Here is a 25,471-nt window from a genome sequence, read left to right as displayed (position 1 = left end):
ATGCCCTAGAGCCTGTGCTCCACAACAAGAGAAGCCACAGCAATGAGAAGCCCACACACCGCAACGAAGAGTAGCCCCCGCTCGCTGCAACTAGAGAAAGCCCACGCACAGCAACAAAGACCCAACTCAGCCATAAATAAATAAATAAATAAATTTTTTTAAAAACAGAGAGAATACTAATCAAATAGTTAACTAATGAGAAAAAATTGTAAATGCTTTTAAAACATCCCTTTTCACCTTAAGAATATGTAAAAACCACTCATTTCTGATAACATACACCCCAGACTGGCTGGCATTTTAGGAGTTAATTTCATGTTTGAATATTGAAAAATAAACAAATACAAATAAAGTGTGAATATATTTCGAGGGTTTAGCACATTGGACTCCTTGGCTGGGAACCCAATTGGGATGACCTGGAAGAAAAGGATCAAAGCAAATATCCATAAAATAGAATATGAGGTTTTTCAGCCACATCAGGGCTATACCTCTTCAGGACACTTGGTAGACATGTCCATTTCTTCAGTGCCACTAAAATAAAAGGATAGATTTTTTTTTTAAGGCTAATAGATTTTTTTCAAAATCCTTTTAATGTCTTTATAGAGCAGGAAAAACTGATGCAAAGGCAGAGAGCAAACAGGATGACTTAATGGAAATCAGGTAACAAGCCTAAGGAAAGAAATAGGTTTGGAACCAAAAATAAATTGAACATATAACACCTCTCCATTCTGTTCCCTTTTCTTTCTGTTTTTCATGAGAATCTGTATTTATGGAAAAGTCAGTTGAGCTTATCAGGCCAAAGCTTGTGTTTGCTCAGACTAGCTATAATGGGCAGTAAAAAAGAGGTGGGAGTGGCTAACATGTGGGGAGATGGAATCAGGGAAAATGGGTGGACTCAGGGTCATTTTCAAGATCCGAGTTTTGAAAGCTCTTTAATCCCCCCTTGTAGTGTTACGTTCACTGGAAGGGGTTAGGATAAGGATCTGTGTAATAGTATGGGGGCTTTCCAGGCAATCTGGACAGTCTTCTGGCTGCAGGAAAGAGCTCCCAGACTTCACCTACTTCCGGCCCTATGATCCAGTGGACAGGTGATCTATAGCCTTGCTCCTGGAAGTGTGGCCCACCAACCAGCAGCATTAGCATTAGCATCACCTGCGAGCTTATGAGAAACGCAAACGCTCAGGCCTCCCCACCCCCCGCCAGTCTGACTGGCGGTGAGTCTGCATTGAAACAGGGTGACTGTGGTACCCAGTAATGTTTGAGAGGCACTGGGCAAAAGGATTCATGGACATGAGATGTGAGGACCCACAGAATGTGGGGTGCAAAGATGGGGCTGTCATAGAAAAAGGAGAAACAAAACATTTTTAGCTTGCTAGCTAACTACACTGTAGGGATGTGATGATCTTTGTTGGTAGTTCTTTTTTTTTTTTTAATTTAATTAATTAATTAATTTATTTTTATAAATTTATTTTATTTATTTTATTTTTGGCTGCACTGGGTCTTCATTGCTGTGCATGGGCTTTCTCTAGTTGCGGCGAGCGGGGGCTACTCTTTGTTGCGGTGTGTGGGCTTCTCATTGCAGTGGCTTCTCTTGTTGCGGAGCACGAGCTCTAGGCACGTGGGCTTCAGTAGTTGTGGCACACGGGCTCAGTAGTTGTGGCGCACACATTCTAGAGAGCAGGCTCAGTAGTTGTGGCACACGGGCTCAGCTGCTCTGCAGCATGTGGGATCTTCCCAGACCAGAGCTCGAACCCGCGTCCCCTGCATCGGCAGGCGGATTCTTAACCACTGCGCCACCAGGGAAGTCCCTGTTGGTAGTTTATCTTTCAAGATGTAAAGCAGAGTGTCTCAGGGAAGTCGTTAACTTGGACCTTGACATGCCTGTACCTGTGGAGTCATGAGGGTCCAATCTTTGTCTAACAGCCCCAAGGCCACATGGGCAAATAGAAATGAGGTGAGAGCGCTGGGTGATAAGAAGAGTGACACTAATCTCAATGGCCTTTAGGATTATGGCTTTCGTCAGGTCTCAGAGCTTTTGGCTGCAGGAAACAAGACTCTGCCCTTGGTTTCTAGGATGCACTTATTACTGAAATGACTTATTTTATTAAAATTTCCTGCTTCCAAAATGCTTTACAGCCCAAGACAATCTTCACCATCATAACAGCTTCCCAGGATAGCTCACACCGTGTTCCCTGATTCTAAGGCAAATGAGGATTTCTGCCATCACCTCCACAATTCTGAAGGACAGCAGAACTGGATGGGGCTGTGAAGATGGCAGGATAAAAAGTGCTCCTCTTCAGAGCAGACTGTCACCACATTCTGAATAGCCTCTTCCTACCTACATGGAGAGACTAGATCGACCCTTGTCTCTTACTTTCCCACTCTGGGCCACCAGTTTCCAGAGCAATCAAGTGATTAGGTAGTATGTGAATAAGACTCTTACAGTTTCCTGTAACAGTGGAGGGTGAGGCTGCAGATAAACCCCTGCCACTTCACCTTTCATGCCAAAGTCTAAAAGCAATAAGTACCAAGCTAGAGAAATATTGACTAGGAATGGCGATATCACAGTAATTACATGTTGGCCAGTAATTTTTTGTCCTTGTAACATTCTGATGTAATTATCTCAGTCCTGTTTGGCAGGCAGAATTCATTCTGAGAATCACAGGAGACCTCTCCCAAGAAGTACACAAGGAAACTGCAAACTGCATCTGTGTCCCAGATTGTGCCTGACCCCAAGCTCGGGAGGGACGGTTGGGAAGGAGATTCCTCAGTGATCTCAGAAACCAACTCTCATAAGGAAGGCCACCCCTAGTGACAGAGGTTGGAAGGAGTGCCTTCAGCAGTAATAAACCGGAAGTGTAAATATGTTTCTGGAAGAAGGACTAGAGTCTATTCCAAGCTCTTCCAGTAGATGAGTTATTTCTTGGAAATACTAGGGACCAAAGAGAATTTTTTTTCCTATCTCTACCAAGGCACATTTAATCTGCCTGAGAAATACAGCAGAGAATACTGACTGCCATGTAATTAAAGACTGGCCAAATGTATTTTAAGAGCTGCCCAAAAGGTTAAAGAATTTAATGACAAGCAAAGGAGAAGAGAGAACCTATGAAGTCTACCACAAACGTGAAAAGGGTTAGTTGGGCATGAATCTGACCACACTGGAGACTTGACCAAGAGCATGGAGGCTTAACCTCATTATCTAACCAAATCTGTTTGCCTTATCGTATTGTCCCATTTACTTCTCTTTTTCTTCTTCCAGCACAAACTGAGTCAGTATGTGGGAGTGGTATCTCTGCTGCCTAATCTGGGTGCAACAGTCCGGCAAAGCCAGGAAACTAGTAGGATTATAAACTTTTGGAGAAGATCAAAAAGTTAGCACATGTTGGCCAGTCTTGACCACTTGGAATTAGAAAATGAAATTTTTGGTCTTATTTAAAAGGTTAACAAGTGTAGAGATTAAGGAGAAGTTTTGTTTTTAGATTAGTGGGTATTTCTATAGTATTTCTACAATAGAACCTATTAGGGTTCAAGAGTAATGAGAATCATTCTAGGAAGAAAAAAGTATTTTCAGCAGAAACTAGATCAAGAGAAAAACAAAAGATTGAGACACATCTGCAGTTGCAAAGAGGATCCCAGGAAAGGTGAGAGTGGAGAAGTTCCAAGTGGGAGCGAGCCTCTCCTGACCTGGATTATTTGGCTCTCGGGCTCCATGCATGGGAGGGCGCAGGGGGAGAGGCTTTTACTGAACCAAGGGAACTTGTAAGGGCTTTCCAAAAACATTAAGTAAAATTTAATTAGTTATGAAATAGAAAGGCAGCACCTTCTATGGCTTAAAGGAACGCAGGTATAGCCATAACCAAAAAACCAACCATAACCCCTAGTAGTTGAAAAATGAAATTGACATCATTTTGAAAGAGAAAAGCTGGTATTTTCAGAGCTTAGGGGAGAAAAACCTTCAACTTGATGTTATGCTGCTTGGGCTTTGTGAATATTCAAATAGACCGACATCACAGAATCCCGATGTTACAAATGGAAAATGATGCTATCTCCCACAGGACAAAAAATATCAGGGAAAAGGTTCAAGTGGTGCTGAAGCAGCAGCCTCTGGAATAAAGGAAGTGGTTGCCGGCCTAGAGGAGTAAAGAGATGGAGAAGTGAACCCATCAATCCCGAACAGAAGAGGCTCTGGCACCCTCACTTCCTTGCTCCTGGGACCATTCAGCCACAGACGCTTCCTGTTTGTCCAAGCGTGACACAGGAACCAGCTTTATGCAGAGTTTAAAATGATGCTAAACCCCACAAGTTTGCCCTGATCTACCAGTATCTGCAAATGGTCAGGCTTCACCTTCAAAGAAATCCAAATTCTTTCGGCATCCAGTAGAGTGTGTCATTTGCCTTTGAAAACAATTTTTTTTTTTAGTTTCTTTGATACAGTAGATGTATGGGTGGGTGTCGCTTTTAAATTCCCTGTAGTCTAAAGTAAATGAGAGGGGAGAAAACAAATGTTTCCTTAACCCTGTTAATGAAAGATAAAGAGACAGGGTCCTTTAGAAAAAGGCTGTTAAAATAGTATCTGTGTGTGAAGAGGCTGGGGAGGCGTCTCTTGGAAAGAAAGAAAACACAGTAGAGCAACGAGGACGAAATGCTGAGTGTCCTTTAGAAGATACTTTATTTCTCAAAGAACTGTCCAGATTTCTGACTTATATAAACAACAGAATATTGGTTAGTTATGGTAGCGGCTTTGGTGCATAGTTCCTAGACCTTTACACTATTTTTGGTTAGCAAAGAACAGCTAGAAAGGATATAAGAAATGATGATCTCAAACTCCCTATCCAAAGTCTTTTAAAAAATCCCACACCAGTTCCTGTATCTCAAATGAAGATGAAATGTAAAGAGACTTAGTTTTTGATGGCTCTCCAGGCTACCCTCCCAGCAGCAGGGACAGAATTTTCAGAAAACATGGGGAAGAAATGCAGTACGCAAACACTAGTGCATTTCCCAAGATACAACATGTGTTTCTGCACATGAGAAAACTGGATAAAGAAAGCATCTTAAAAAGCTTAAGGTTTCTTCTGCCCTAGATACTCATTCAGGTGTAAGATGTTACCAAGTTCTTCTAACTATTAATTAGCCTTTGAACTTACAGTGACAACAATGTGAGCTTGCTACTGACAGAATGAACTTGTGTGTGTGGCCTTGGCATAGGATCATGCACAGTCGTTTACCCTTTATTTAGTCACATCAGTCTAGGGTTGCTACCTTTTAAGAATATCGCTTTCAAATGTCCTTGAATACTAGTTATCATTTAAAAAATAAATAATAATAATTTTGGTGACTCTACCTCCCCCCCTCCCTCACACACAATAGTCATAATAAGACTTCTGAAAACAAACACAACAGGTTTAGATCAAAGACCTGTGGTATGAATCTGGATTCTTATTTTGAATATTTAACGTGCATTGGACACAGGGATCATCACTAATTAGCATTTCGCGTAGCCAGGCCAGCATGTGATTCAACTGTTTTTGTGTTCACCCTCCGCTGGCACCACCCATCAACGCTGATCCACATGAATGTTATCAAGCATTTGCAGCTTGAGAAAGACATGATCCAGATCTGACTCCTCTATTTTGCCCCAATTAGAATCAAGTGGGGCACAACAATCTCCACTGTAAACCATTTACATTGTCATCTTCCTATTATCATGCTTGTGAATTTTGTTGTCTTGGGATGGATCGAGAGCTTTTACATCAGTTCAGTGTTGCTAATGGAAAATATTATTTACACAAGACTTTTTCCTGTCTGCATGCAGCCATGCAGAAATATACTGTCATCTAAAAGCCAAAAGATGCTGATCTGAAGGAGAAGTTGTTGGCTGGTATTGGTGCCAGTCAAATGAGAATAAACTGCCAGGGAAGACACAAGTGAAAAATGTTAGCTTGGACCAAGTTTGTTTTTCTCGCTCTCTCACTCTTGACATTAGGTATGTAACACGTGCATAAACACAACATCAGTCTCTGAAATATGAGGGATGCCAGATTACAACCAAACAGGGAATCTTGGGACAAAACTCCAGTGCACCCTCATGCCCTACCTCCTTATCTTGCCATATCATGGTTCTGACAGTGAGAGGTTAGAGTGACCTGCAGCAAAGACAGGGGAGTTCATTTCTGCTCTGTTTCAGGGAATAACAAGGGGCCAGCCTCTTCTAGTAGAAGTGGCTTGAAATAGAGCTATAGCTAGAAATTAAGGGATCTTTGTGAACACCTGAAGCAGGGGTTTATCCAGGGATGGAGGGCACAGGGCAGGAAATGGCTTCTGTGTTGCAGTTTGTGGTGATGACAGAGTCCATTTTGGCCTGCATTTACCATAGTAATTTTTCACTTACCTACTTTACAAGTGGCATTTGAACTGATAGTGAATCAAAAGAATGATAATGGATACTTTTCCCTATCAAAAAATATATATATATCTTAGTGTTACAATAACTGCATGCCCTGAGAAGAGTGAGTATTTGGATCCTGTCTCATTATCTGAAGAAAATATCAGCCTGAGCATATAAAAAAGATCCATCTTTTACCTAACAAAGAAGTTACAGTAAAAGAAAAGTTTTGTAAAAAATGCACAGTTTAGTACAAGAAAATGAATATGATGAAATTAACTGGTAATGGAAAGAAGACTTACCAGATCAATGAGATTAGAAAATTTTCAAGAACACTTACTCAACAAACTAAAAATTCACCAAAGCAATATAATGTGTTCTACAGCTAATGTTAATTTAAGATACATAGGAGAGAACAACTGATGTGACCAATGACCTAAATAATTATATTTTTATATAAAAATCAAGAAGTTAAGAAATTCCAGGACAGAAGTAAAATAAAAACCAAAATATAAAGTATCTGGACTTCAAAGACCTGTAAATCATTTTTTTTAATGTCTTTATTGGAGTATAATTGCTTTACAATGGTGTGTTAGTTTCTGCTTTATAACAAAGTGAATCAGCTATACATATACATATATCCCCATATCTCTTCCCTCTTGCGTCTCCCTCCCTCCTACCCTCCCTATCCCACCCCTCTAGCTGATCACAAAGCACCAAGTTGATCTCCCTGTGCTATGCGGCTGCTTCCCACTAGCTATCGGTTTTACATTTGGTAGTGTATAGATGTCCATGCCACTCTCTCACTTTGTCCCAGCTTACCCCTCCCCCTCCCCGTGTCCTCAAGTCCATTCTCTAGTAGGTCTGCGTCTTTATTCCCATCTTGCCCCTAGGTTCTTCATGACCATTTTCTTTTAGATTCTATATATATATGTTAGCATACTGTATTTGTTTTTCTCTGACTTGCTTCACTCTGTATGACAGACTCTAGGTCCATCCACCTCACTACAAATAACTCAATTTCGTTTCTTTTTATGGCTGAGTAATATTCCATTGTATATATGTGCCACATCTTCTTTATCCATTCATCTGTCAATGGACACTTAGGTTGCTTCCATGTCCTGGCTATTGTAAACAGAGCTGCAATGAACATTGTGGTACATGACTCTTTTTGAATTATGGTTTTCTCAGGGTACATGCCCAGTACTGGGATTGCTGGGTCGTATGGTAGTTGTATTTTTAGTTTTTTAAGGAACCTCCATACTGTTCTCCATAGTGGCTGTATCAATTTACATTCCCACCAACAGTGCAAGAGGGTTCCCTCTTCTCCACACCCTCTCCAGCATTTATTGTTTGTAGGTTTTTTGATGATGGCCATTCTGACTGGTGTGAGATGATATCTCATTGTAGTTTTGATTTGCATTTCTCTAATGATTAATGATGTTGAGCATTCTTTCATGTGTCTGTTGGCAATCTGTATATCTTCTTTGGAGAAATGTCTGTTTAGGTCTTCCGCTCATTTTTGGATTGGGTTGTTTGTTTTTTTGATATTGAGCTGCATGAGCTGCTTGTAAATTTTGGAGATTAATCCTTCTTCAGTTGCTTCATTTGCAAATATTTTCTCCCATTCTGAGGGTTGTCTTTCGTCTTGCTTATGGCTTCCTTTGCTGTGCAAAAGCTTTTAAGTTTCATTAGGTCCCATTTGTTTATTTTTGTTTTTATTTCCATTTCTCTAGGAGGTGAGTCAAAAAGAATCTTGCTGTGATTTATGTCATAGAGTGTTCTGCCTATGTTTTCCTCTAAGAGTTTTATAGTGTCTGGCTTTACTTTTAGATCTTTAATCCATTTTGAGTCTATTTTTGTGTATGGTGTTAGGGAGTGTTCTAATTTCATTCTTTTACATGTAGCTGTCCAGTTTTCCCAGCACCACTTATTGAAGAGGCTGTCTTTTCTCCATTGTATATTCTTGCCTCCTTTATCAAAAATAAGGTGACCATATGTGTGTGGGTTTATCTCTGGGCTTTCTATCCTGTTCCATTGATCTATATTTCTGTTTTTGTGCCAGCACCATACCGTCTTGATGACTGTAGCTTTGTAGTATAGTCTGAAGTCAGGGAGCCTGATTCCTCTAGCTCCGTTTTTCTTTCTCAAGATTGCTTTGGCTATTCGGGGTCTTTTGTGTTTCCATACAAACTGTGAAATTTTTTGTTCTACTTCTGTGAAAAATGCCAGTGGTAGTTTGATAGGGACTACATTGAATCTGTAGATTGCTCTGGGTAGTAGAGTCATTTTCACAATGTTGATTCTTCCAATCCAAGAACATGGTATATCTCTCCACCTGTTTGTATCATCTTTAATTTTTTATCAGTGTCTTACAGTTTTCTGCATAGAGAAGACCTGTAAATCATTTAATCTGAACGTCTACCACTGACGGAAATGGTGTTAACAATTCTAGCAGTGAAAATCAAGTTACTGAAGGAAATCCATCAGTTTTTTTATGTTTATGTGAGATTTGAGGGGAATCAATCAGGCACAAATTAAAGAAAGGCCACACAAGTCAGCGTTAGGGGAATTATGAAGATGTATTATAGTGAGAGGTACAAGGTTACCATATTAGAATACTGGGAGCCATTTCTTTGAAGTATAACCTCAGAGTATGGATGGCAGCTCTGCGCACCGCCCAGCGCAGCTGCAGAGGCAAGACGGTTCTTACAAGCGCTAAGCGTCAATGATTTGTTTTGTTATCAGATCGCAAAACCAGGAGAATGCTTTTCATAGCATGTCAGGTTATGTGCATACTCTACAGTTCACACCTCTTAAGCACCCTTAGAATTAGGAATGTGTGACATATATTCCAGGAAGAAGACCAAAAACCAACAAGAACTACAAAAGCAATCCAGTATCACTTTCAGCTTTAGGAAGCAGAACTACCACATAATGCTTGCCCAGATCATCAGAGCTAAAACCCCATCGCAAAAAGTTGCCTAGTGCTGAGGAAAGAAATGCCATTTGTTCTAACTTCCATAAGTCGGGGTGTTGGGGTGTGGTACGTAAGGAAAAGATGTAGCCGTTTAAAACTGCACTTTATATATAATGAAGAAAAATTTGCCTGGTTGCAGAACATACAACTGAAAATGATATTTTCTTGGTTGTTATGAATGACTTCCATCAAAAAACACTACCAACTCCGAGTTAATATAAGTACATGAAAAACAGCTATTAAGTACAGTTCAACATATACACAACAGGTTAAATAAGATAACGGACAAAAATATTACAAAACTGTTGTTGAAAGCAAAAGCGCTAACTGAAATTCTATTCGAAATTCTATTCCTCTGAACAGAACTATCCAGAGAACTCATGTAAAATGATAGTGTTGAAAGAGCTTTGGAAAACATGGAATTTGAAGGACCTGAAAGTCATGCATTATCCCAACAGCCTGGGTGGCTCCACACGTGTGAGGCTGACATCTCAGGACAGTAAGTGGCATTGCATCCTGGCCATCCAAGTTCATTACTTTAGGATACCCACCCGTCATCACGGGAAAAAAATGAAAATGCTCAGCAGGAAGTTATTTGAGGAAGGTAAAATGTTTTTAAAGAATCAACAAATACCTATTACTAACATTGGGAAATAAACCCTCAAACAATTGAGCTAAGTAGATGGATAAGAGGAATGATATTCATGTATGAAGACAGCAGACTGTTATTCCTACAGAGTAACTGACCTAAGTTTTTAAGAGCAGATAAAGCAATTAAACATATTTCTTGTGTGACCTGCCTGCATTTATTCTCCATATGCTAACTCATATACTCTCGTGGGCTTTTTTTTTTAGTATCTTTTCTGTTATTTTTTCTAAATGTACTAAAATTCCCAAGAAGGTGAAAACATGACTACTATTAATAATAGCAACAATCAGGGATTTCCCTGGTGGTGCAGTGGTTAAGCATCTGCCTGCCAATGCAGGGGACATGGGCTTGAGCCCTGGTCTGGGAAGATCCCACATGCTGCGGAGCAACTAAACCCGTGCGCCACAACTACTGAGCCTGCACTCTAGAGCCTGCGAGCCACAACTACTGAGCCTGCGTGCTGCAACTACTGAAGCGCACCTAGAGCCCGTGCTCCGCAACAAGAGAAGCCACTGCAATGAGAAGCCCACACACCGCAACAAATAGTAGCCCCCGCTTGCCGCAACTAGAGAGAGCTCACGCGCAGCAATGAAGACCCAACGCAGCCAATAAATTAATTAATTTAAAAAAAATAATAATAGCAACAATCATAGCAACCAATATTTTTTTAGTGCATGCTATTTGTTCACTTAATCCGAGCAGCAACCCTAAAGGCACCTGTTACTATGATCCCCATTTTTTAGTTGAATTAGTTGAGATTCTGAAGAGTAAAAGCATGCTTCCCTAGGTGACACAACTGGAAATGAGCAGTGCTAGGCGTCCAAGCCCAGACTGGACTGATGGCAAAATCCATGATCTGGTCTCCACCGACTCCTAAACACTGTCTCACATGCAGGGCATGTGAAAGTTTCCTTATGAAGTATCTCTGTGTCTTCGGGCAAGTCATTTAACTTCTCCAGAAGCCTATTCTTCTGGAAGAAGGCTTCTTCTTCTCTGCAGCCTGAGATACTGCTAGATGATTTCTTAGCTCTAATTTTTCTGTGATTCTAGCTTCGATTACCACCCTACATAAGGAATACCTTTATTATGAATACCTGCTATAGTTTCCTATCGATAGATCTTCGAGTGAGCGCGCGCGCGCGTGTGTGTGTGTGTGTGTGTTTGTGTGTGTGTGTGACTATTGCCAAAAGATTTTCATCAAAAGCACATGAATCAGAATGCTTACCTTCTAACTGCTGCTAGAAATGCTTCTGACTAGGTAGGTGTTCCAAATACTGGGCTGCTCTTATTATGGACTTGATTTTTAGGAACGCCTATTCTTTTTCACACATGCTAATACATTGTCTATCATGCCTCTCCTAATAGCCCATGAGTCTTGAACTTGGAGCCAGAAAAGTACTGCCTTTGTAAAGCACAAAAGAATACCAGTTGGGGCGTTTTTTTTGTTTTTTGTTGTTTTTTTTTATACCACACAAGGGCTGAATAAAAAGCTCTTGGACCATTCAGAGGCTGCTTGCATTGTGCAGCTGTTCCTTGACTGCTGAGAACATCTCGCTGCTGACAATGCAGTACCTGAAGGAAACACTGCTCAGGGAGCTCGTCAGGAGTTGCAGGACCTGGGATTCTTGCCAGTGTCCTCAGAAAGACTGGGGGCCTTTTTCTTGGTCAAAGCCCAATAAGCATTTTGCAGTTTGTTATCGGTTGTTGTCTGCCAGCCAGCGTTTGTTTCACAATATTATTGCAACCATGTCTTCCCAACATGCTGACACTTGGGGACTTTTTCCTTTCCTGTTTCGGTCCCACCTCCGTGAAATGTACAGTGAGACTCTGATTGGTCCTAGTCCCCACCCAGTGAGCAATGCATCACTGTGTGAACTGAGTTCCCAGGACACTGGCTCCCTAGGACAATGTCTCTTTCTTCACCAAGCTGATGGTAAATATCTGGTCAGCCTCATCTATTTAAAACCAGCCAAGCAGGGACTCTAGTGCCGGGGAGAGGATTCTTCTGTTTGTTTGTAAGTAAACAATGGGCCCAGCTCTTCCTAACTAAAATTAAATTCCAATCACTCTTAAAATAATACCAAAAAACGAATCTAATTGCAACAGGGGGGTGGGGGAAGAGGAAGGCAACTTTACTGGTGCTGGCTGCTGCTTCCTCACTGCCTAAGGTGAGTTTTCTAACTGATGATTCTGGAGAACCCGTCTATGCAGAGGAAATGACTGTTCCCTGCGGGAAGACAGGGCTGGGTGAACTAAAAGCCAGATGGACTTTATTTGAAATCATTTATTTGAAATCAATCTTTATTTGAAATCATTTCGTTTTGGGTATATAGGATTGAGTTATTTAGTATTGGCGTTTAATTTTTTAATAGTTTTTTTTTTTTTTTTAATGCCTAAAAACTTAAGGACCATGCAAAATGACTACCGCATCTTCTTGCTTTAGAATGATACAGAAGTCCCCTGCTGTCAAACAGTCTCAGTATAGGAAAATCTGGCTTGGAGAAAAATCGAGGGAGTGGGTGTAACCTGTTTTACAAGATCGTCTATAGGAGGAGTCTTAAGCAGAAACTCTGCTCCTACAGTTATAACATGACTTGTTTAAAAGCTGAACATTTGTTGAAAGGTGCTGCATATTTCCAACTTCTCCCTCAGCTCAGCATCAGCCCCGCTTTTCAGGGTGTGTGGGCCCCCCTGGACCGCGCAGGACGCCAGTGTGCATGGGAATGCTTTATGACTCCAGCTGAGCCCCAGCTGATGGGGCTGCTTTCATCATCTCCCTCGGGTTGTCAGCAGCCTTTATTCCTGCAGTTTACATTCCCATCGAATATTAGAAACATCGACAACCCAATTACCTGTGTTTCTGATTGGATACAAAGTCAGAATAACTGTGATATTACCTGGATCACAGTTTCATCTTGTTCAAAATCCAAGATCACGCGCCCATCACAGAATTCCTGCCGCTCACTCACAACAGCCTCCTTATGCTGCAAGCTTTTGCTCATCGCTGCAATTTCTATGTGTCTCCACCCAGATCCTTCCTGTGCTCTCCCTCTAGCCGCTGCAAAGCCAACTTTGCATTTGTGCAGACTTGCAGATCTGCATCCCACTTGCTACCCAGCTTCCCTGTTGCCCAGCCAGGTCAATGACCTTATTGCTTGGTCTAACTTTAGCCTCCCAGGGCAGAGGACTTATACCCGCATAGTCCACGCTGCCCTCCTTCCTTCCTTCCTTCAGGGCATCGGAGTCCCTGCTCTCGACACAATGTCTGTGCTTTTCTTTAGACTCTCGTCTCCTTATAGCAGCACATGTATTTGTATGATGCTGAGTGCTTTTCCCCTCCTGGCTGAGGGGCCTGATTTACGTATAGGTAAAGATGAGTACAGCATTTCAAATGCTAGAAAGCTGAAAATGTGAACTTCGTCAGTTGCTCTTTGTTGAGTTACATCTTTGGTGAGGTTTCTGTAACCTTCTAGAAAGGCCCTCTGTTGTAAAAGTAGAGAGTCTTCATTTGTTCATTCAGTCATTCAGTAACTGTGTTCCCAGTGCGGGCTCAGCACTGGGTGTCTAGTGGTGAATAAAAAGGACATGATCCAAGGACTCATGAGCTCAAAGTCTAGTGGCCACAAAAGATAACCCGACCAGTGAGCAAGTGAGTACACCGCCCACGACAGCCTGTGGTCAGCAGCACGAAGGGAAAGAACGGGGTTGCATGAAGAAGAGCGCTGTGATGAGGAGGGGGTGTCAGGAACCCACACAGATGGTTTGGTCACGGAAGGTCTCAAGAGGAGGTAGTATTTGAACTAAGGCCTGCAGGAGGAGGAAGAGCAAGCCAGGGAGGCCAGGAGGAAGAGCTCTCCAGGTAGAGGGAACCACGAGGGAAAACAGCTCCAGGCAAGAAGGAGCTCTAGAACATCTGAGGGCCCCGAAGTTGGCCTCGCTGGAATGCGGCGACAGGGCTCTCAGGAGCTGAGCGTGCACGGCCGTGGGTCCAGGAAGCCTGTATTTTGTTCCAAGTGCGGTGGAAGCAGTGAAGCGGGTTAAGACCCGATTCATGCTCCATACGCAGTCAGCAGAACAGAGGTGGCAGCAGAGGTGGAAAGAAGGGAAGGAATTCTAGCTGTATTCAGGAAGAATCGACAAGGCTTGCTGAGATAAAGCCACTGGATTCCAGAGCTAGTCCATGGTGGCCTTTGCAAAGAGCAGGTCCGGTGGAGTTACAGGCGAGGGGAAACAGATCACTGGGGAGCGGATGGAGGTCGGGAGGTAAACGCGGGTTGGAGCTGTACCAACCCGGGCGAGGCATCTGGCAATGAAGGTTAAGGCCTTCAAGGGGAGGACAGACGGAGACAAAGGTTTGTTTGGAGTAGGGAGACAGGCGTGTTAATGGCTGTGTCAGTGGGTTGGGAGAGAATGAAACTTCCAGAGAAAGGGCCCAAGAGATGCAGCCTCCTTGGGGAGGGTGGAAATAATGAATGTGGAACTAGGTGAAGGAGGGATGAGTCTTGAAGGCAAGTGGAAACCCGAGGGAGGGAAGCCTGGAGGTGTGTGAGAACGGGAAAGAGAGAGCCGAAGGCCACCTGGCCTTGGTTTTACGCCCCCGGTAGGAAGTGGGGCCTCCACCTAGACAGGGAAAGAGGTTTTGAAGAGGGTAGTAAGGGTCTGCAATCTGAACTGCCTCATCAATCCAGACAGGGGCTGCTTTCGAGTAAGAGAAAGGACTGGAGAGCAGTTAGCAGTGTTGCTAAATTTGTCTGCAGCCCTTCCAAACGGCTATGTACAATTTTTCTCCAGCAGTGCTGCCTCGCTCCAGAGAAAAGCGTGCTGATGTACTTTGGAAAGATTTTCAATAACAAGAGCTTTCTAAATAACTTTCAGTTTAACCAGGAAATCATTCAGCCAGAACCCCCCTCCCCTAAGTATTCCAGTTAGTCAAAGTTTTACTGAGACATGTCAGCACTGAAAAATGCAGAAGGCAGCTCAGTAGGACCAACTAAAAAGGCGTCAGAAATCCCACATCTGTGCACGGAGCAACAAATGGACAGTCTCTTTAAAAGCTAGTCATTACAAACCTGCCATCTCCAATGCACAAGAGCACCACACAGGTTCAAAAAAGGAAAAAGAAAAGAAGGAAATCCACAGCACAGAGTTGAAAGACAGTCCATTCAGAGTATTCCAAGGCACATGCGTTTATTTAGCTGACAGGACGTTTTGAAATGTTAACTTCAAAATTAACCAATAGCTTTGCATAGTTTGCACGAACAGTCAGAGGGATTCAAATGGCCAAAAGGTTACTAAATAGGCACGACATGGGATTTATTTAAAAACAGTCCTGTAAAAATGTGTACAGTGCATACACAGGGCCAAGCTAAGGTGTGCTTGTGAGCTGTTGGCAGAGGGCGTGGAGAAACCTGACCCTGCACTTTGTAAATTACAAACTGTTTACACCTGTCATCTGTCTGGGTCTCTGCTAATGACACTTTAACAATTGGCTTATGTGTGACAGGGTGCTAAGAGCCAGTGGTTTCAAAGCAACTGCATCCAAAGGCATTGTGACTGATGTCCACTGGAGTTTGAGGGAAAATAACAAGGCACCGTGATGTGACGTAGGTGAGGACTTTTACCACCAGGTTGTGGGTGCCTTTAGGAGGGTAACCCTGTAAATGTCTCCAGTGGCAAAGGAGGACCTTTACACAGGTCGACTGGGCCGGGCATGACCCGAGAGACCCAAGTGCCTCTGACACTAGCCTCTCGGTCCCACAGTTCCCCAGCCTGAAAGGCCAACTGGGAAAGGCAGGATTTATAACATCAAATTAAAGTCATTGAGTCATGTCCATCTGACCGACAGAATTGTAGGAAGAATGTTTTTTTAAAACTTTGTCCCCCCTTTTCTCCACTCTAGACCCTCCCATTTCTAACCCCCAACCTCCAGTACGATGCCCTGCACTTAGACTAATAGGCACTTATTAAATGTTTAGTGAATTTAATATTTAGGAAATGACTATGATTAGAGGGCAGTATGCACAGTAGTGAAGAATAGGCGTTGGAGTCGGCTTGCCCAGGGTTCAAATCCATGCTCCCCCACTTACTAGTGTGTGACCTTAGGAAGTCTCCTGACCTGCAAAATGGGGATGATAATAATAGCATCTGTCTGGAGATGTTGTGAGGATGAAATGAGTCATAACACATAAAGAGCGCTGAGCCTGACGCATGGTAAACACAATAAAATGTTATTATTTTGCAAAAATAAATTCCTCTTAGGCAGAGGGAACCCTTCTGAAAATATAGCACCTACAATAAAGGTAAACAGGTATTTTTGGTCAGTGATTAAGAAAGATTCTATGACTTCTGCATTTTCAGTATCCTGTTCCCAAAAGTAAAATTCTTAGATTAATATGGGTTTTTTACTCTTCAGAAGTCCAAAGGGTTTAAATAAAATTACATACAATTTTGTCTTTTTTAAAGAATCAGTATGAGTCTTTTTTAAAATAAGTTAAGCTTCTAAAATATTCCTTCCTCTAAAAGACAAAAACTTACCAGATTCTGTTTCTTTTTGGAAACGAATTCACATCTAGATTGCCAAATTTCACTCTTAATGCGGTACGGAACAGATGAGTTACAGTTTTTTAACCTCCCAGAACACACAGACTAGTGATGGGGACATGGGAAAGGACATTTATCTTTTCAGCTGCACGAATATGAAACCCATAATATTTTAGTGAACTAAACGAAAAATACATATTAAAAATTAAGACCATGTGTAACAGGGAGTGTCTGTAGAGCTACAACACTGGAATCTGTACAATTAACCCTATTGGACAGACTATAATGTCCTTTACCAATTACTGGAAGCAACAGTGCCTTTTACATTAGAATGAAAGCAATGAAAACAGTGATTATTTTCAGTCTAAGATATTCAAGATTTACATTTAGCGCAAATGGATGTGCAGCCATATTGAATGACAGCCACCTTGTGATTAGGAAAACAAAAGCACTCAAAGAAAAGGGGGAAATGCTGATTAAAACTGGTCACTTAATCCCTAGTTTTAGGCCCTACAACAGCTCTCTTGTAGATGTGTCTCAGATAGATACCAAAATAACGGGTTGAAATATAAAGTACTTCGTTCATCACTAGTCACGCTAAATAGGTTCTTTACATTCACACTCGCCGGATTTTTTTGGTTTTATTGTTGTTTTGTTTTAATGCCTGAGGTTAGTAACACCCTTAGAGACTGTCTACATGTCCACCCAGCACGGCGGAGCCTTGGTTTGTTATTGTGATGCCAGTTTCACAATCAGAATCCATTAGTTAATTTAACATAGTCAGAGAAAAACTCATTTGTCTCCTTCAGCGTCTTTCACAGTCAAAGTGACAGAGGGTCAGGCATTAACTGGTGGAGGGGGACAGCAAAATTAAAGTCCCTGGGTACCGGCCATTCACAGCGGTGGAATGGGTAATTATCAGGCTGGATATAATTATAGAGCCACAGCAGTCCCCCACGATATACTGGCTATCTGCCTAGCACAAAGGTTTAGATCCTTAATTTGCTGCGGGCCAGAATAACGATGAAGTAGCTGTGTATTTTTGTGCGCCATCACTCACAACTTAGATAGGCAACTGCTGCTGTTTGCATTTTGGAAGCTTGGCAGCTGTTAAGCTCCTGCCTAGTTTTCGGACAGAAAGATAGGATGCAGGGCTGTGGAAAGGCTTTTAGCGGCAGAAGGATTACACCTCTGCCAGGGTCCTAGCGCAGGCTCATTAGCTGAGTGGATATTTGAGCCTAGTCAGTTTCAAAGGTATACTTATATACAGAGTTATCTGTTTCATTAAGTTAATTTACCTGAGCTGGCTTTCCTGATAATCGGCTGCTTCTGCAGTATCAGCTCCATACTGTAAAGGCAAATGAGGATGGAAGGATGGGGGTGAGGTGAGTGAGAGGGACAGGTCAGCAGGGTACTGGAGTCTATGTGGACGCACTCTCCTTTAACTGGGCATTTCCAGAAATCCACATCACATCCGTAAGCAAGTGAGAACCATGGCAGGAAGCTTACCAAGGACTGTTAATTCACTTTTGGTTTCAAAGGATGAAGTTGGAAAATGAGAAGGAGATCATGTGCTATGTTAATCACTCAGGAATAGTATCCAATTGTTAAGAAAGGAAATGAAGAAAGGAAAGGGAAGCGATAAAAAAGGCTACGCATTTGTTGATTAGGTGTTTAACCTCTAGTGATCCTGGAGAGTGCAAACTGCTTTACAACTAGATTCACTTAAATGATTTGGCCTAAAGGAAATGATACCTGCAACTTATATCCTGCAAGAAGTTGTTAATTAAAAAAAAAAAATCCTCATTTCCCTCCCCCTCCCTTTTTTTGTTCTCTAAGTTGTTCATTTTTAATAAGCTTTTGCTTTGTGGCATTTAGACTTGAGTGTTATTAAATTAATGACACTTGAGTTGGATTTCAGCCTGTTAGACAGATTAGTTGAGAGCTCTTTAGATGTTAGAATTTAATCTTATCTAAGGTTTTTGTGGTCTCAGGGTTGACTTTTAACTGAAGGTTCTTACCGACTTTCACACCATGCAGTTAACAGACCATCTAAGACTAATCATTAGACGTCATTAGAACCAACTGGTTGACAAGGGCAGATGAAACAGTCCACGTTCCCTACCCCTTTCTCCTAGAACAGAGCTACAACATCAGCTTGCAGGAGGAAGATGGAGAAGAATTCCTCCTCCAACCTCATTTATACTTTCACCTTTTCATGGCCTACTGGGTATAAAAGATCACTTTCTGAAAGTACTTTGGTGAGAAATATTTCCCTCCATATAGAAAAAAAAAAGCCCCTATATTTCCATGCATTGGATCATTAGAAACAGTTTATTTTATTGAGCAAGCCCCAAATCCATTTGTTTAATTTGGCAATAGTCAGCTCTTGGCCACGTTCAATTTTCTTGATCCAGCATACTGGAAGATCCAACTCCACCCATTTTTAGGGCAGAAATGTTCAACTGCTTAGTTCTGATGACAAAATGTTGAAAGCCAAGTATGACTGAAGAATTAACCTCTGTTTGAATTGATATTTTGCTGGTAGGAGCTTTATGTAACAGTCTAAACTTCATTGTCAGAAGTAGATAAAATAAATATCATCCTTTCACACCCAGGGGAATCTGGGCCAGCTACCTCTTTCTCAGTTCTTATTTCATTGTCCATATAATTGAATAAAATGTCTACTCTAATGTAATATTAAGATCACAGATTTAATAATACAGAACTTGGGGAATGCAAAATTTACTTTTCTCAAGATAACAATTTCTTCCACGTGCTGGGCATTACATGCACTTAAGCTATGCTTTCAGCGGTGTAACTAGGTCAGGGATTTCATAGAATATGGAGGTGTTCATGTCACTGTGCGAATACCAGCGTCTTACATTTCACGTATATTTCAAGAGCCTGTATTTGCAAGTAGAAAGGCCAAGGCTGTGTTAGTCTGCTGCTATGTGTTACCAGGGCATGTATACATAACAGGGTTTCTGAGGCCAGCTAGACTAAGGCCTTTAAAAAAGAAGGTCAGGTGCAATCTACAGTAACTGCTTCATGGCTCCAATCCATTATGAAGTGAACTAAGCAAGTAAATCTAAGCCTTTCTGGAAAAACTCAAAATGTGTGGCATTTTCCTTATAGTACATTTGTATTTGTACTTTACTTTGCAGTTCGTTACTGACATATGTCTCCCCCATAAATTGTAAATCCTCTGGGGACAGAGATTGTGTATTCGATTATTCATTCATTGATCCAATTTATTTATCCATCAAACCTCTGTTATTTTGTTAGCCCTTGCCGAGTTCACTGTCTAGTGGTGTGGGCAGATCAGTAAACAAATAATGTCAGTTTGTTATGACAGAACTCTTTCATGTGGAAGAAAGAAGAGAGACATTAGTAATTAACTGTCAGTGGAGTTCAGGAAAGACCTCACGGGGAGGTGATATTTGAAGAGTGTCTTAAGGAAAAGGTAGGAATTCCCAAGGCAGAAAAAAGAATGGGATAGAGAAGTTGGCTGAGTTGGGGGGGATGGCAATGAGGAAAACACTGGGGGAAAAAAGAAACCACCCCTAGTGGAGGGAAGAGCAGTGCAAGACAGACACAAAGGACTGACAGGAGAGAAGAAAAACCAATAATGGGCACAGGCAGGGAAGCCAAGGCACTAGGGCAGGGCACTCACCAAGAAATGCTAGGTGAGAGGATTCCAGAAATGTTCTTAATGCTGCTTCCTTCCAAGTTCTTGTACATTAGCCATCCCTCATTTTTGTACTGGCCACAGTGCCTGAGACACTACCTTGTTCATCAATATAGACAATAAATGCTCAATGTACTGTCTATTATAAAAGGGCTCCTTCCTTTGAGGTATTTGTAAAGTAGCTGGGGAGAGGGTTATGAGACTAGTAGATAATGACTAACACCAGTGACCATAGGCTATTCTTCTTTTTTATAATGGCATGGCCCTGAAAAAATGCATCAAAAAAAGTACAGCACTCCCTCCCCCAAAGAAGTAATTTACACTTCCATGACATTTTGGTTAAGTACCAAACTGCAATTACTGTCTTCTCAGAATGGCAGCAATGCATAAGTGAATCAAAATGTGGGCAGCTCCAAGGCAAGACACAGAAGGTTATGTGTGGTTGGGAAGTTTTAGGGAAAGGGGAAAATTGAAACTACAAACAGGAAGTGTTTTTAGGAAACAAGTGATGCATAAGTACAGTATACAAAATTGAAAATGCTGAAATCTGAAGATACTTAGAGTTTCCAAATGCCAGCCCCCAAGCACAAAGGGGATGGAGAAGAAAATGGAAGCATATATTAAACACCTCTTCAGGGCCCAGGGGCTTTAAGTCCTAACCACAACCGGTTGAAGAGAAAGCATCACTGTTCCACTTTACAAGAACCAGAGGCTTACAGAGATTAAATAGCCAACCCAAGGCCACGTAGCCATTAACGGAAGGAATGGGCTGGAAACCCACTAGAATATACCTGTGCCTGGCACACAGCAGGTGCTCAATAAATCTTTTCTGAAACAACCCAGACTTCTAAGCCTTTGTTTATGGCATGGTCAGGGTCGAGTTAGTCACAGAGAGACAAACTCATACTTTCTCCTGGGATAAAGAATTGCCTTGATAGGCAAGTGGGCACACATTCGGTGGGGATAAATAACAAATTAACAGCAGTAAAAACAAACAAGATACGGAAGATGAAGAGTTAAAGAGATAGTACTGCCTGGGATTTTACCCCAAATATTTTTTCTCGTATTATTATAAAAATGTTGTCCTTGTCACTGGAACAATAGCTAAGATAAAGCATAGAACATCTGACCCCTAAAGAGTATCTTCTAAAAATTAAGTATGTGGGTGTGTGTGTGTACAAGTAATCATACACATATTCTATTGAGGTTAGGAACCTGTGAAAATAAGTGGATATGCTGAAAGCTGTCTTTAATCTTAGCTGTAGCATTTGCTAGTGGAAACTCTGTAATAACTATTGTGTTTTTGGTGGTGACGATGATTTTTTTTCAAAGGTCTGACAGCTGCCCTCTTGATATTTATGTGTTTCTTGTTAGGGAGCCCAAGATGCACAACTCTGAGCTTGTAATGAGGAAAAGAAGACAATACAAGTAACATGAAAAGGGCCATGAATTGGATATCGCCAGAGAGACAAATCACATATTCTATGCTGCTTTAATTGGAAAACAGTTCTTTCAGAGGGTTACTTTCTCTTCAGCTGAGATAATTAAGTCTAGGCTGACACTGGTGACCAGCTCCTGATGATATATAGTCAGTTACTAACAATGTAGCAATTAGTAATCAAAATTTATATTTCCCAGGTTACCAGGGCACTGTCGAAGAGAAAAGCCGTTCTGATAAGGCTGCAGGACAGGCTTCCTAACGTAGTGTTCACATGGCCTCTACTGCATAGCATCGGGGTGGGTTAATTAGATCTGCTTTATTTCAACTCTGTTACAAAAGAGAACATACCTATTGTCTGTGTTTACATTAAAAATACTTTGCAGGCCCCATGCTGGAGAAGAAGTTTCTGCAGGGCTCCCTGTAATTTTTAATGGATTAAATTATATTTTGCTAGTGGTTTGGCATGAGGGTAGGCGGGCACAAAATAAACTTGGATATTTTAAAAGCCACTCCATGTGGCTGGCACAAATGCAAGTTTTTTGAATCATGATTAATTATCCCTGGCTGTAGCTGAAGGCATTGGAATGAAAGGGATTAGGATTGTAATTTGGATACCATTTGTGTTTATATCAGCGGTTCCCAAACTTGTCTGCTCACTTGAATCACCTGGGGATCTACTAAAATTTCCAAAGCACAGGTCACACCCCCAGGCCAATTCAGTCACAATCTCTGGGTGTGGGACACGGGCATCCTTAACGTTTGAAGCTCTCCAGGTGACTCCAATGTGTAGGCAAGCTTGGAAACCAGTGGTTTATGGCCACAGTATGGTCCATTTTCGCATTTAGCTACAGACAGCGCAGCAGGTACTGGTGGAGTGTGGAAAAGAGAACGTGCATGTCCCAAGAGGTAGCACTTGCCTCCAAGGTTCAAGTTGGAGTTGAAATTCAAATCAGAAACTACTGTCTCCCACCCCAGTGAGAAACCTAGAGCCCCAAGAAGAGGAGCGTAATGTGACCCACCCAACAGGAGAAGCAACTTCACAGTGGTTGAAATAGGCTCTCGGGAGAAGGGGAACCAAGGAAGGAAGAAACAAGCCTTTGCCCCCATCTCAGCACCTAGCTCGGTGTTTGCTGAGTAAACAAGTGAGAAGAAGGGCAAGGAGGAGGCTGCCCTTTGTAGCTCACTCCCCAGAGAGGGGTGCTGGGATAAGGGTGAAGGACACTTTTCATCCATCATATGCCAGTACAGTGGGTACCTCTCCACTCAGCCCTCATCGCTCTTCTGATGAAGTCTCCTTCTTTCTCTAGTCTAGAGTCTAGTGACCTCTATTCTCTGGGAGAAGTCATTCTGGGAGAGACTAAGGTGACCATTCCCAGAAGAGAACACTCATTCCACTTCTAAAAGGTTGGGCATCCTTTGGGCATGCTTCAGAAGCAGCCTTTGGCCTTCCTTTGCCATGGGACATGAACGCCAAGAAAGGGTAATGATGCCAAAGGACATGGGGGCAGGAGCCTGCCCAGATATGAACATGCAAGCGGAGGAAAAATAAGTTCCCATACACAGCCCTGTACTCTTCCTTATGGAAAATAAAATTTTAAATATGAAGGGTTTTTGCTTTGAGCTCATCTGATTCTTTGTATTTGACTTCATTATGTCCTGCTTTACTGAGCTGGTTACATTTTTATTTGAAAGCTAATAAATTAGGCAGCCATTCATATGGCACACAGGCGGGTTTATGGTGTTGTGAAAACTACCAGCCACTGTATATATCCATCTGGGTCACAGATGAAGTTGCTACTACTGACACTACAATGCCTATAAACGTCCCTCACCCTCATCCTGTATTCCAGAACATGACCACTGGCTGAACATGCTGTGAGGGGACGGGATCCTGGGAAAAACTGTGGGAATTGGCAGGTAGCAGCAGGCCTGCGTTCCAGGTTTGCCTCTGGAGACACAGATTTAAAAAAATAACTAGTTTTGTTTTGTTCCAAAAATGAAACACATACATAAGAAAAAAATTCAAACAAACATAAAAGGGTACAGCCTAAAAAGTGAGTTTCTCTCCCACATCTGACCTCCAGTCCTTCTCCCTCAGAGACAACCACTATTAGTAGTTGCATGTGTAACAGAACTGAAAACACTCACAATTCAAAAAAGTCAGTCAGTCCTGACTTGTGTTTCAATTTTCATTTAAAAATCTGCCTCTTTTCAAATCACTGTAGAACTCAGTGCACTGATATTTAAAAATACTCAAAGCCACTTGGATCAATATCAACAAATATTTAACAAGTGCCTTCAGTGTACAAAATGTTGCCTAAGCAAGCCATTTCTAATGAGAATTTCACACGTATATAGTTCATATTTTTCTGGTGTATAATCAACAAATCTAATTTAATATCTAGATGTTCTACATCCTTTTCTCAGAAACAAAGATCATCTCTTCCTTGCCCCCCACCTCCACCCGCTCATTTATCTTCTCATCCTTTCACAATTTTCAAATTTGAGATCTGTTTTAAGCCCAGACATCTGGGTGGGTGGTACGTTCTGGCCAGAGTACTATCTCGCATACCTTCTCCAGATGGATTGGCTTAAGGATCTAATATTCCCCAAAGAAATAAAACTTCTCTGAGTTGCAGAAGAAGAGGAGCTGCAGTGTCTTCTGCTTGAAGACACACATGTGTTGAAGGATGAGAGACGGTCCGTGACAGACCTGATGTCCGCACCGACATCTTGTCTGCAACCCCACTCTGTACCCCACTGAAGCATTCTGCGCTGATTGCAGATGAGAGGCCCACAGCCCTCTCCAACTCCAGCCAGCAACATCTGTACGTCTTCTCTCCGGCTGGCTAGCCCAGCTGCTCTGGTGTCGGGAGAAAGTTATGAGTCACTGGTAAGGGATTTGAGACAAGAGTGGAGTTAAATCATCTCTTGGGGTCTGTATGTCATTGGCAATTGAGCCTTAGTAACAAGCCAGTGGATGACATGCAACCCCAGGAAGGCCACACACCAGAGCTTAACTCTGTATCCCACACTTCAAGACCTTCTGTAAGCCTTGCAGGGACGGGAAGAGGCAGGGCAGTATGGACACGGTACGTTCCCAACCCAGAAGGCCTCTGGTTATTGCCAGTAATGCTCATCAGGTTATGACCATCTCTCTCCTTGCATATACCTTCTTGGCTACTGACCTAGAGCCTCTACAAGCTGGTCAAACTGGGATCTTGAATGAATGAGGCCTAGCCAAAGCCCAAGGACTTCCTCTTTGATCCTTTGACTGCAGGTGCATTATTTCATCTAAAGAGACTGAGTCACCAGCAGGATTTTGCTGGACCATCTGTGGTTTCCCACTCGAAGCAGTGCTTCCTCAGGACGTGGGGGGAGGACTTGTCAGAAGATCCAAGAATCGTAGGCAATCAGGCTCTCCACTGGGACCTTAAATGCTGTCTAGTCTAGCCCCACACCCGATGCCTGCCTCCCGTGGACAACATTCCTCCCACCCAAGCCCTCCTCTGGCCTCCCAGCCCCTTACGGGGGCCAGTCCAGGTTTGTGTTACTGGGACTACTAGAAAGGTCCTCCTTATTTTGAGCAGAAATTATCTCCTCCTAATTTCTGCCCATTGATCTTAGTTCTACCCTCATAACTGTCTTCCAGGTTTTTCTTCAGATATCTGAAAATACCTATCCTTGCCCCTTGCATCTCCACTTTTCTTTGCTATTAACACTGATTTGTCAGAAATTGTTCTGATGCTCTTCCTTGGATTAACATTTATTCATTATTCAATGAATATTTG

The 25,471-nt window shown here is 42.2% G+C and overlaps 1 protein-coding gene across 6 annotated transcripts in view; it reads left to right on the top strand.

The window, feature by feature from the left end:
• SEMA6A (semaphorin 6A) overlaps positions 1-25,471 on the top strand; it is a 125,953-nt gene that overhangs the window by 27,251 nt on the left and 73,231 nt on the right. The window contains exon 1 of one of the 6 annotated variants that reach the window (XM_036848339.1): positions 12,003-12,023. The exons of the other annotated variants lie outside the window; for them this stretch is intronic. The gene's annotated coding sequence lies outside the window, so the exon portion shown is untranslated. Of the gene's footprint in view, positions 1-12,002; positions 12,024-25,471 lie in introns of those variants that run through there. 6 annotated transcript variants of the gene reach the window in all.

Source organism: Balaenoptera musculus, chromosome 3 (genome assembly GCF_009873245.2).
Source record: "Balaenoptera musculus isolate JJ_BM4_2016_0621 chromosome 3, mBalMus1.pri.v3, whole genome shotgun sequence".
In the NCBI taxonomy this organism is placed as follows: domain Eukaryota; kingdom Metazoa; phylum Chordata; class Mammalia; order Artiodactyla; family Balaenopteridae; genus Balaenoptera; species Balaenoptera musculus.
Note: the sequence above shows the minus strand (reverse complement) of the source record. Positions and strands in the feature narration are given on the sequence as shown.